Source organism: Mus caroli, unplaced genomic scaffold (genome assembly GCF_978045245.1).
Source record: "Mus caroli unplaced genomic scaffold, Mus_caroli_1 scaffold_1, whole genome shotgun sequence".
Lineage (NCBI taxonomy): Eukaryota > Metazoa > Chordata > Mammalia > Rodentia > Muridae > Mus > Mus caroli.
The window spans coordinates 189,092,733-189,104,732 of record NW_028227256.1 but is presented as its reverse complement, the minus strand read 5'-3'; the positions used below and the strand labels follow the sequence as shown (position 1 = coordinate 189,104,732).

General features: G+C 49.1%; 1 long non-coding RNA gene across 1 annotated transcript; it reads left to right on the top strand.

The window, feature by feature from the left end:
• The first annotated feature begins 714 nt into the window (after positions 1-714).
• LOC115031728 (uncharacterized) lies at positions 715-7,988 on the top strand. The gene is made up of 4 exons (XR_003837377.2): positions 715-854; positions 3,353-3,437; positions 4,487-4,683; positions 4,970-7,988. It is a non-coding gene; the product is annotated as an uncharacterized LOC115031728 (long non-coding RNA).
• Positions 7,989-12,000: the final 4,012 nt, after the last annotated feature.

Sequence of the window (12,000 nt, the reverse complement as noted above, 5' to 3'; positions counted from 1 at the left end):
TTGCCCAAGTTCACACTCAATGAACTGGCTGAAAAGGAGAGTTCTAGAGCCGAAGACCCTCAATAGATTAGAACCTCACCAGAGGCTACTCCTCGCCTTGCCTCCGCCCATCACAAGTGCCAGTCATCAGGAATGGTGAGGGAGGGCACACAGACAGCAGTCGACAAGTTGAGCTCATAGGTTACATCACCTGAGAAATTACTAGACATGTGACCTCTCTGACCCCACCCCAGACCTACCAAATGGTAAAGTCAGGTGCCGTGGGGGTCACCAAGCTCTGTCTTCTTGAACCTTCTAGGGAATTCTGTGCACACAAAGGTTTGAGACAGTCCAGAGCCAGGGGGAAATGTGCTCTGTCACAAGCCCAGCTGGCCTGTGGCTTGGAGAATGGGTCTCTTGCCTCCTTCTCCTTGGGTTAAGAGCTGAGAAGGCCATGCACTAAAGCAGGTTAAGTGGCCAGCGCTTGGGGCGGGGGGGGGGGGATGCGTCACTGTACCAGACTCAGTCTCTTCTACATGGAGGCCCAGCCCTGGCCTTCTGCAGGCCTATGAAATGATTCACCCGAGGGTTATAGCAAGTGTATTTGCTGTCCGGTTGCCTTGACAACTTTCCCTGACCCCGTTCCAGCTTAATATTAACCAAAGACAAACAACTTAAAAGCCAAGCATCAGATATGATGCAACTTCCGCGTGAGCCCCGGGAGGCCATGAAGCACCTGGGCAGTCAGCAACCGGAGTGTGATGTCACCCAGAGAAATCCAACTTCCGCATCAGCCCCGGGAGGCCATGAAGCACCTGGGCAAGCCTCAACCGTTGTGTGATGTCACATGGAGAAATGCCTGCTCGTGGGCAAAGGTAATCACATGACCTGGCTTGAGTGCCCTTGTCATATGAGGGGAGGGGCTCTCCACTGAGCTGGGATTCCAACCAGAGCTGAGCACAGACAGGAACCGTGTGTGGCATCATGAGGAAACCCTTCACTCATGAGACTGACAGGATCTTTTCCCTCTGCAAAGTTTTTGTTTAAGAGCAAAAATTCAGAACAAGAACTGGGATCAGAACCAGGAGGTGGGCCTGCCCTTTGCTGTGTGGCTTCAGACAGGCTGTCCAGACTCTCTGAGCCTTGGTCCCTGATTTATAAATAAAGACAGAAATTTCTGTCTCACAGAATGGCTGAGAAAATGAATGGTAGCTTTGAAAGGGACAATGCAACACCAGTATGTGGTGACAGCTTCCTTTGTCCCTGAGACTGGCTTCGAGCTTTCCTGTTTGGTCTCAACCCCAGAGCTGATTAGAAGTGGTAAGACAGCAGGCATAGTGGCACACACTTTTAATCCCCGCACTTGGGAGTCAGAGGCAGGCGATCTCTCTGAGTTCCAGGCCAGCCTGGCCTATGTAGCGAGTTACAGGACAGCCAGAGAAATCCTGTCTCAAAAACCCAAAACCAAGCCAAACCAAATGTCTGGGTGAGAAGTCCTTCGGCAAAGTGCAACATAAACACTGGAGAGTGAGGAAAATCATAAAAACAAAATAAAAACAGAAAACCAAGATGGCACCCAGGTCAGGTAGGCTCGGGGGCATTAGAGATGACGCCAGAAAAATGCTGCACAAGAGGCAGGAAGGAGCCACACACGTAGGAACACCTCCTCTGAGCTTGACGGCTAGAGAGTACTATGGCTGCTGTGTAGACAGGGTCCTACTTGGAAGACCAGGCTGGCCTGGAGCTTATAGAGATCCCCCCGCTTCTGACTCCAGAGTGCTGGGATAAAAGGCTCGCACCACCACGCCTGGCTAAGCTTAACACTTTAAAAAGCAAATCTATAAATTTAAAAAGTAAATTTTCAGTTGTCCAGGAAACTCCCATGTGACACTTCCAATGGATCTGCTGGGGTTTTGTTTTTCTTCTTTGAAAAAAAAAATTACCTGTGTGTGTGTGTGTGTGTAAAGGCAGGAGGATACCTTACGAAAGTTGCACCTTTCTTCCCCCCATATGAGTCCCAAAGACTGAACTTGGATCACTAGACTTGGCAGCAAGAGCCTTTCCTCACTGAGCCACTTTGCTGGCCCTTGGCTGTGTTCCCACTTCTCACCTGTCTGTCAAAGCAAGGTGCAGGGTTCAGAGCTCCGCACCTGCTCAGACAGCACTGGAGCACACGAGTCCTTCCATTTCATAGTTTAACATTCTAAGCACCACCAGATATCAAGGATGGCTCTAGTTTATCTTGAAACAGAAATGACTGTTCAGCCCTCCCCCCTCCAGCCCACTCTTTCTGTATTTATTGGAATACGCCATTAATAATGACATCATTATCTACCACAAACAGTCGCAGTAAAATACGTTTTGTTTTCTGAAACAGCGTCTGGCTATAGGGCCCAAGTTCTATATGGCCTTAAACTTCCTGCACAGTCTAGACTGGCTTTGAACTCACAGCAATCCTACTGCCTCAGTGTCCCAAGTGCTGGCATTACTGGCATATGTCACCACACCAGTTATGGCACTATGTTAGGACTCAGAAGTCAGGGGTTTACATACACTCCTTGACTCAGGTCACCTGCCAGTCGTGATCAACCTTTTGATATTGCAATGTGGTGTTGTCATCTACAGTTTATGCTCAGAACTACACAGTTGAATCACAAAACAGGATGACAAAAGTCCCTCATAAGGTCTTAAGTAAGCCTGTGGTTTTGTGTTGGGTCACATTCATCGCTGTGCTTGTCACACTGGACACTGCGCTGAAGTCTGGGCTCAACTGGAAAACATCTGTCAGTCCCTCTACATGCAGTCCCAGATGCTGCCCCATGGGGGCGCTCCGTCACAGCCGCTGTCCGGCCATAGATAGAGCAGTCTAATCCCTGAGACTCCAGGCTTTTCTCCACTCTCAGGACATACATGTGTGTGGTAGTGGGCTGGGGATACACCGACCTTTCTTATGATGGCCCTTTGGTAAGGATATGATCCCAGCCACAGGACAACCAGAGTTCTGCTGCTGGCCACAAGGACAAGCAGCTCGCTCCTCAAGTCGGCCTCCATTCCCCAGAGCCTCCCAGACGGAGGCTCCCAAGTAAGGGCCTGTTTTGCTGCCCCACCCTCGGGTTCCCTGCCCTGCCCTGCATCTGGGGTCTCCAATAAAAAGGCTCTCGACCTCTGAAAATGTCCCCTTTCATTTTCTTTTAACTTGACATGTGATTTTTTTAAAGGTATAAAATAGATTAAGTTATTTTCAGAATGAATCCTTAAGTAAGGTCTTTGTTTATAAATTGCCACTCTGCGCTATTGAGACTGTCCTGAGGAGACTCGGGGCAGGTCATGAGAGTGTTTTGAGCACCGCTGAGAGCTTCTCTCTTTGAAACAGGCCAAGCTGGGTAGATGAGGTCTGCAGGCAAGCAGAAGCCTGGCATATTGAGATAGTGAAATCAGGACTCCATGGGTGATCCCAGGTGAGTTACTGGATGGCTTTAGGTTTCATTTTCTTTTTCTCCAAACTGGAAACTGGAATCACGCCTTCACAATTAGCCGCCCCTTCCCGGATTGCATAGCACTTTAATAAGGGGAGTGGCTGGGCTGGTGAGATGGCTCAGTGGGTAAGAGCACCCGACTGCTCTTCCGAAGGTCCGAAGTTCAAATCCCAGCAACCATATGGTGGCTCACAACCACCCGTAATGAGATCTGACTCCCTCTTCTGGAGTGTCTGAAGACAGCTACAGTATACATGTAATAAATAAATAAATCTTTAAAAAAAATAAGGGGAGTGGCCTGTGGTAAGTGAATTCTATGGGCACCTGTCTCATCCATAAGCTCCATTATTTCAGCTGTGATAGTCTCCGGCCATACTACCCTAGACACGCTCCATCTCATAACCACCCTCATCTACCCATCCGCTCTCCTTATTAGAGATGCCCATTGTTCACGTCAGGGAGCAGCGTTCCCAGCCAAGAAACTACATTTCCCAGACTAACTTGCAGGTAGGATGCTCCTAGATCACTGAGATAGAAGCAGACACTGCTCAGGGGGTTTCTAAGGGAGCACTTCAAGGGGCTTCTGAGAGAGCACTTCAAGGAGGCTCAGCCGACATGCAGCTTTGCCCACTATTTTCATTTTCTGGTCTATAATGAGGATATGATGACTGGAGTTGTGGCAGTGCCATGACCATATGACAATCTTGACAATAGAAGACACACCACATCCTAAGTGTGGCAGTACAGAGGGTAGTAGGAGCCTGGGAATGGGGACACATGGTGTAGAGCCACTACACAAGCCCTGGCCCATCCACTTCAGGTTTTCTTTAGGTTATATATGAACAAACTAGTCAATTGATTCATCATTTGGATAATGTGGTAAAGCCTTGCTCCCTAGAGTGGCGCCCATGGAAGGTTGTAGAACCTTTAAGAGGTGGGGCCTAGAGAGAGGTCTTCTTGTCACTGGGGGCATGTCTTTGGGTGGGGTATTGGGACCTCAGCTCCTTTCTCTTTTTTCTTTTCCATTCCAGGCAGGAATAGAAGGGCCCTGCCACCCAATCCTACCACACTGTGACCCTGCCCATGGCCCTAAAGCAAAGGGGAAGCCAGGCATGGACTGGAGCCTCTATAAATACGGGAAGGGATCAGACAGTTTGAGTGACCACAACAAACACCCCAGTACATTATTCTAACGGTTCAGATAAAACAATTCACATCACTGATACAGGTAAGCAGCACCTGCCTCTCTCTACCTGTGGGTCTCACAGCCGCACACCTAAACTACTTCAGAATTCCATCTGTACTGAACAGGCTTCATTCTTTAAACAACATATCCACCAACTATTTACACAGCATTTATGCTGCATTAGGCATAAGTTGTAACTGCGAGCTTTTCAACCTAACCTCTTTGTTCAATTACTCTGAGACTTAATTATTTATGAATATACGCCTAGGTCATAAGTGTTAGCTTGTTCAGCAACTAGCTTGTAACTTATATAATCTGTTTATTCTAGTCTATGTCTGACACAAGATTCATATGGCCGACTTCCTCAGAGTTGGGGCAAATCTCTCCACCTCCTGCTCTATCCCAGAGTCCCTGTCTTCCTGCTGGATGTCCCACCTTCTAATCCTGCCTCACCTGACTGGCCATCAGCTTTTTATTGACAGACGATGCTTCCACACAGTGCACAAGAGAGTCTCTCTACAAGAAGTGCCACAGAAAGGCTGTGAAGTGTAGGGCACGTGGGTTATATTCAAATGCCAGACTATTTCACATGAGGAGTTTGGAGGCTCCAGGGACTTCAGTATTCTCTCTGGGACACCTCTGTTTCCTGTAGACACCAGAGATCACTGTATGTGAATTGGTGAGTGTGTGGGTGAATGAATGAGTGAATGAGACAGAAAGGATCTTGCTGTGTATAGGAACATGGTGGAAACACAGGTCCACCCCTTGACAAGCACAGTGGTGATTATTTTAGGTAAGAGGCATCAATGGAAACAAACATCTGTGGGAGGAAATACAATGTCAGAATGTCAGTGTCTCCTCATGAGACACTTAATATAGCAAGGGAAGGTGGTGACCTTGGAGTGGAAAGGCTTGGTGGACACCACCTGAACCAGGTGACCAGTTACCATAGTGGTAATCTGACACATATTCTCTTGCCTGGAGAATCTGGGATGGATCAACATAAACTCTGATGTTCTAGCCAAAAAAGTGTCCAAAGTGGGCAGTCGTCAGCCAAACACAAATCTAACGACATTCTACAAAAAAAAAAAAAAAATCCAGGCCGTGGTGACACACGCCTTTATTTCCAGCACTTCAGAGGCAGAGGCAGTCGGAACTTCAAGTTCAAGACCAATGTGGTCTACAGAGAGAGTTGCAGGACAGCCAGGGCTGCCATACAGAGAAACCCTGCCTTGATAAAACAAAAACAAAAACAAAAACAAAAACAAAAACAAACAAAACCAATGAACCAAGCAATCAAACAAAAACAGCAACAATACAGCAACAAAAAAGACATTCATTCTATAATCAAATGGCACTTGTGGAGTCCTCTCAGTCCAGAGACCACAGAGACATAGAGGTCGAATGCCCTGGTGATGCCTGCTGGGCTCCCAGGCCAGACCCAGACACCAGCGGGGCAGAAATGGGATGTATGTACAATGTACAACATCTGATGTAAGTTGGTAGTTAATTTCCTGGTATTGGTGACTGCTCTCGTGTACAGTGTTGGGGAAACGTGAAGAAAACTATCTGGGAATTGTTCATACCACACTTGCCCAGGCCTGTGTCCTAGTTAAGGCCATCATTGCTGTGAGGAAACACTATGACCAAAAGCAAGCTGGGGAGGAAAGGGTATATTCAGCTTACACTTCCAGAGCACTGTTCATCACTGAAGGAAGTCAGGACTGGAACTCAAACAGAGCAGGAACCTGGAGGCAGGAGCTGATGCAGAGACTATAGAGGGGGCGCTGCTTACTGACTTGCTCCTCATGGCTTGCCCAGCCTGCTTTCTTACAGAGCCCAGGACCGCCAGCCCAGGGATGGCACCACTCACAATGGGCTGGGCTCTACTCCATCAGTAACCAGTTAAGAAAATGTCCCGTAAGCTTTCCTACAACCTGATCTTTTCTCAATTTAGGTTCCCTCCTCTCAGGTGACTTGAGTTTACGTCAAGTCGACATGAAACTAGCCAGTGTAGTCTGAAATCATTTTGAAAAACAAAACAAAATCCACCCTGTTTTGCAACTTCTCAGGCTTCCGACGGCTGTGTGTGGAGTCAGTGGCTTCACAGCTTACGCCTTGTTGACGGGCCTGCCGGTCTGCTTTCCCTGTTTGCCTCGTCTTACAAACCCATTTGCAGGGAATCCAGTTACTGAGTTGGTCTCCCGAATCCCAGAAGTCACCACCAAGACTTCTCTTTCTCTCTCATTCTATGGCGACCCCACCTGTGAGCCTTGTGTTCATCTGATTTCTGTTGCTGCAACAAAATACCAGAGTCTGGTATTCTATAAGGAGAGAGTTTGCTTAGCTCACAGCTCTGAAGGCTGGGAAGCTCACGGTTGGCTTTCTCCGTCTTCTGAGGTTCTCATTGCTGGTAAGGCCCTCACTAGAGCAGTGATTCTCAACCTTCCTAACGCTGCCACCGTTTAATATAGTTGTGACCCCCAGCCATAAAATCATTTCTGGTGCTACCTCATAACTGTAGTTTTAATACTGTTATGAATTGTAATGTTATGTTTCCATGTAATCTTATGTTTTCCAATGACCTTAGGTGACCCTGAAGGGGTCACAACTCACAGGTTGAGAATCATTGCTCTATAGCATTCTAGGTGGCCTAGGGCATCACATGGTAAAATGGGGCATCCGAGAAAGCTTCAAACTGGCTTTTAAACAGACCTATTGTAAGGGGGAATTCATTGTTATGGTTTAGATAAATGTTCCATGAAAGCCCATATCTGAAAAGCTTGGTCCCCAGCTCACAGTGCTATTGGGTTAGCCCTTTAAGAGGTGAGACCTAATGGGGAGGTTGTCTGGCCACTCTGGGCATGCTTTCAAAGGAGTTGGTAGCAGCCCAGCCCTTCTCGCTGCCTTCTGCTTCTCAGCTGCTCTGAGGTGAGCTGCTCCACCCCACCATGCTCACCCCCAATGCTCTGCCTCATCACAGCCCAAAGGCAACGGAGCCTCAGACACTGTCCTGACTGGTTTTGTGTCAACTTGACACAGAGAAAGGAGCCTCCCTTGAGGAAATGGCTCCATGCAATCCAGCTGTAAGGCATTTTCTCAGTTAGTGATCAAGGGTGGGAGGGCCCCTTGTGGGTGGTGCCATCCCTTGGGCTGGTAGTCCTGGGTTCTATAAGAAACCAAGCTGAGCAAGGCAGGGGAAGCAAGCCAGTAAGTAACATCCCTCCATGGCCTCTGCATCAGCTCCTGTCTCCAAGTTTCTGCCCTGTGTGAGTTCCAGTTCTGACTTCCTTTGGTGATAAACATCAATGTGAATGTGTAAGCTGAATAAACCCTTTTCTTCCCAACTTGCTTCTTGGTCATGATGTTTGTGCAGGAATAGAAACCCTGACTGAATCATGAACAAAAATAGGTGGAAGGAAGCTGACAGACATGTGAACCCACGGATGGGCTAATCTGTTCATGAGGAGGACCAAGCTCTCATGACCCAGCTCCACATGCTCTTTCAGAGTACTTTACAGTGGAGGTTTTAGTTCTAACCATAGCAGGGATCATCTCCTAGAATGTACTACCAGCCAGGCTGCTTCCTACCACTCTCTGTGGTACCCACACCATGCTGTCATTTCTAAGCAAATATGACTCTTGCCCTCCTGAGTTTTCTTCTTCTCCACCTTCAACTTCCAAAGGGGAAGGAAGACCTCATATCACTGTCATGGGCAGCTCCCTAGTGTGACAGATCCATATCCTGTCCCTCCTCTCAGCCCCCCACCCTCACCGGCCCCGGGAGCTTGCGTGGCAGTCAACAGTGTGAGAGCTTTTAGCCCACCTTCCCTCACTGAGAGTCTGACTGCCCACGACCTGCCCAGAGGGGCCCTTCTACTTTCACTGGCGCCTCTGGCAGACGGAGGAAAGGGAACAGGAGGGCCTAAGGCTCTTACTGCTGAGCCCTGGATGACTCTGCAGAGCCATTTCCTGAGAACTTGCTCTGGCCTAACCCTGTGTGGCAACCGGCTCACGCAGCCACCTCCAGAGAAGCTGACCCACCACTCAGTCCTCTTACTTCCTGATTTAATACTAAATACAGACAAAGTTTTCTACACGCACATGTACTGAGGAACCAAACCAGCAAGGCTAAAAATACCCACTCCTCACACCTCATTCCTTTTTCTAAATTTATATCTCAGGAGCCTGGAGATTCTGTCAGAATGTAGTAACTCCGACTGTGAGCAGCAAGAGGGTTACAAGGCAGACTGTCTGACATACTAGGAGTCCAACATCAGTGTGCTCTGCTGTTTGGGATGCTCTTCCTGGGGCTGGGCCTGAGCATCAGGCAGGGGACCAGCAGGCTGAGCTCATGGTCTGAAGCACGCTTTCCCCAGCTATCCCCTGGTGTCCAGTTTGACACATGGATAAGCATGCCCCTGCTCCCAGGAAAGCTGACTCAGGCATGTCCAAACCATTCTCTCCTATTCATTCCTTCCCTTACAGTTACTAGGCACCCACAATGTGTCAGATAAAAACCCACCCTCCCAGGAGCTCGCATTTTATCAGAAAGACAATAATAAAAAGTATATAGCATGTTCATCTGGGGTAAGTGTCACAGACAAAAAGAAAGGACAAAAAAAGGGTGGGGATGCTAGGAAGACCCTACTGAACAAAACCACAGATGCAGCTGTGCCATGCACCTGTGCTGTCCACCTGTGCCATGCACCTGTGCTGTGCACCTGTGCCATGCACCTGTTCTGTGTAGATGTGCCATGCATCTGTGCTGTGCACCTGTGCCATGCAGGTCCTTAGAAACATGTTCCAAGCAGAGAGGAAGCCATTGCCCAAGCCTGAAAGTGGGGTACACCTGGAGTCCTTTAGGCCACTGCAGCTGGTTGCAGTGAGCAGACACCGCTGTGTTAGGAGCTACACAGGCCATTGTGAGGGCACCAATTCCTACTCAGAATTAGGGCATGATACCATCAGAAGAAGGCTATGGGCTGAGGAGCGGCCGCCGCTGACTTCCCAGAAGAGTGGGGCTGCTGAGTTAGCTCCTTGAATTACAGAGGAGGCAGGAGTACACAAGGAGGCAAAGAGACATTAAGGACAACAGGACAAAGCAGGCAACGGCTGGCTGTGGATCACAGCAGAATGGCAAGAGGGGCAAGTGTCCAAATCCGTTTGCAGGTTGAAGGGATGCCGGCATGAGAGAAACAGAAGTCAGCTGTGTCTCTAGGTGTGCGGCCTAAGCAATGGCAGCACAGCCGTAGGAGGAAAGACTAAGGATTTGGCCTTCAACCTACAACCTAGGAAGATGGTCTCAGACATTCCTATGATGTAGGAGCCAGTAGGTGGTGGAGGGTGAGTGAGCTCTGGAGGGGCTTGGGCTACAGCAGCCCCTGTAGCTCCTGCTGACAGAAAGCTAGAGGTGGTGAATTCACCAAGAAGGTGGGGGCTGGAAGACCCAAGCGCTAAGCACTGGGGCACAGCTGCATTCACACAGAGGCACAAGGGCCAGCTGGGAAGCTGCCCCCCTGTAGCTGTGCTGCAGAGCTCTGTGCAGAGATTTGCAGTTTCTGTGCTGGTGTGTGACACTCTAATTTACAACCCTGGAATTACGACACAGGGCATGTGGCCAAGGAGAATGTCAAGAATTCAGAAGGGCAAAGGGTACTGAGGAGAGCTGGAATCCTGTGATGTTTTGAGCAGAGAGGGAGAGCTCACATCCATGAAAACAGCAAGATGACATTTAGAACGAGGAAGCAGCTCCAGCAAGGGCCTGGAGATGAAATTCCAAGGAGGAGGAAACTGTAGGGTGGAGTGTGGAAGAAAGCAACCCATTCTTTCTGGCTGGTCCCTAAAGGGGAAAGTAGACGTGAAGCTGACCGGAAGACACTTCACTGTTGGGGATTGGTCCTATTGCTTTGAATTAGTCCAGCCCCCCAAATGGAAATCTGCCTGTCCAAACCGCTGAAGGTTCTTGTCCCCAATTGGTTTTTGATCAATCAATAAAGAGCCAACAGCCAATGGCTGGGTAGGTAAACTGAGGTGGGACCTTTGGATCTGCACAGGCTAGGAAATGGGAGGAAGGAGAAGGAGAATCTCCATGATTTGGAGGGAGAAGGATCAGATTTAGAGCTGCAGAAGGAAAATCATCTGAAATGTAGGTGAGAAAGAATGCAGCCCCAGGAGCCTCTTAGGCAGCAAAGACTAGGGGGCTGCCCAGAATGAGCAGGGCAACAAAGATAAAATATAGAATTGGAGGGCATTAAGCCAGCAATACCGGAGGAAAATGTGTGCTAGCAGGGGAAGGTCCAGGAGGGCTCAGCCTTTGAGCTAGTCACGACACGTCAAAAATTAACCGACGCATGTGTCTTTCATTTTCATATCCAAAAAGCTCCTGGGTGGGCAGGTGTGCAACCCACCAGGAGCCAGAATGGTTAACAAATTACTGCTACACTTTACCAGAACAAACCCACAGCGTTGAGGATCTTCACAGGGTGGCCTTGCATTTGGGGAGCCATAAGATGTAGGGCTCCTGAGGATCCCAGGGGGCTCTCTTGGGAACATGTCATCATCTTCAGTTTATGAATGCAGAGATGGACTGGGAGCCACTTGTTCATGTCTACGCCTTAAGAACAGGCTACAGGTTGTGAGTTGACTGGATGCCTGGGAGGAGGGCTGGAGTGGGTTGTGGTGCTGGGACCTGGAAATGCAGGAATGGAAGTGAAGGGTCAGGTGTTAGTGGGCTAAACCAAGAAGAAAGGGGTCAGAGGGCACTGTGATGGAAAGGCAGAACCAGAAGAAGGGAGCAAAGACAGGGCTGGGCTCTGGAGCTTCAGCAGGGGCTAGAAGAACTAACAAGGGAACGGTTCCTCCCGGAACTCCTCCCAGCTACACTGTTCTCCGCAAAGCCAGCCCAGGCCCCGGTGCAAAGCACTTGGGAAAGTGCTGTGAGCAGACTAGGTGGTCATAGGAAGGAACACGCAGGGTTTAACCACAGGGCCAGTTAACTGACATCAGTGAAGACTCTGGGCGCTTCTGGGCACAGCCAGATGCGATCCCATGGCTCTCCACACACAGGGCCCCAAAGGGAGCTGGTGGTGTTGGTCCACAGCACAGATCTCTCCAAATATGAGCCAAATATGAGTGGCCACAGCCCCAGAACATGGATTCAGTTTGTCCTAAGTGACCTGTTCTACCATGGATGTGGTTACATGAACATGTTTTGTTTGTTTGGGGGAGGCAGGATCTCATATAGCCCAGGCTGTCTCTGAACTCACTATGTAGCTGAGGATAACTTTAAACTCCTCCAGTCTCCACCTCTCATGTGCTGGGTGTGCATGCAGGAAGTGTAATGTGATGGTGGGGACT